This window comes from Penaeus monodon, chromosome 29 (assembly GCF_015228065.2).
Source record: "Penaeus monodon isolate SGIC_2016 chromosome 29, NSTDA_Pmon_1, whole genome shotgun sequence".
In the NCBI taxonomy this organism is placed as follows: Eukaryota; Metazoa; Arthropoda; class Malacostraca; order Decapoda; family Penaeidae; genus Penaeus; species Penaeus monodon.
This window is the reverse complement of record NC_051414.1, coordinates 24,054,567-24,054,869: the sequence shown is the minus strand read 5'-3', so window position 1 is coordinate 24,054,869 and position 303 is coordinate 24,054,567. Positions and strand designations below refer to the sequence as shown.

The 303-nt window shown below is 29.4% G+C and overlaps 1 protein-coding gene across 1 annotated transcript in view; it reads left to right on the top strand.

Annotated features, from left to right (window-relative positions):
• LOC119591778 (synaptotagmin-10-like) overlaps window positions 1-303 on the top strand; it is a 54,479-nt gene that overhangs the window by 5,795 nt on the left and 48,381 nt on the right. The window lies entirely within an intron of this gene.

Here is a 303-nt window from a genome sequence, read left to right as displayed (position 1 = left end):
ACCATTATTATTATTTTTTTTTTTTTTCTTGAAAATTGACTCACTCTTTTTTTCCAACGGAAAGGGACTCTCTCACTCTCTCTTTTTTTACCTTCCGTACCTCTGTGATTGCTCGTGTTACGTGAGCAAGTTTTTTTCTGTTTTTTTTTTTACATAAAAGACCTTCCTGTTATTAACATATGTAGACAGAATGCGGAAGTTATCCCAGTAATGTATTCCGTTTTCATTCCCTTTCAGTTTTTATTTATCTTTTATATCTACATTGTCTATTGTTTTATCCTCCAATAATATATTTTTTTATTT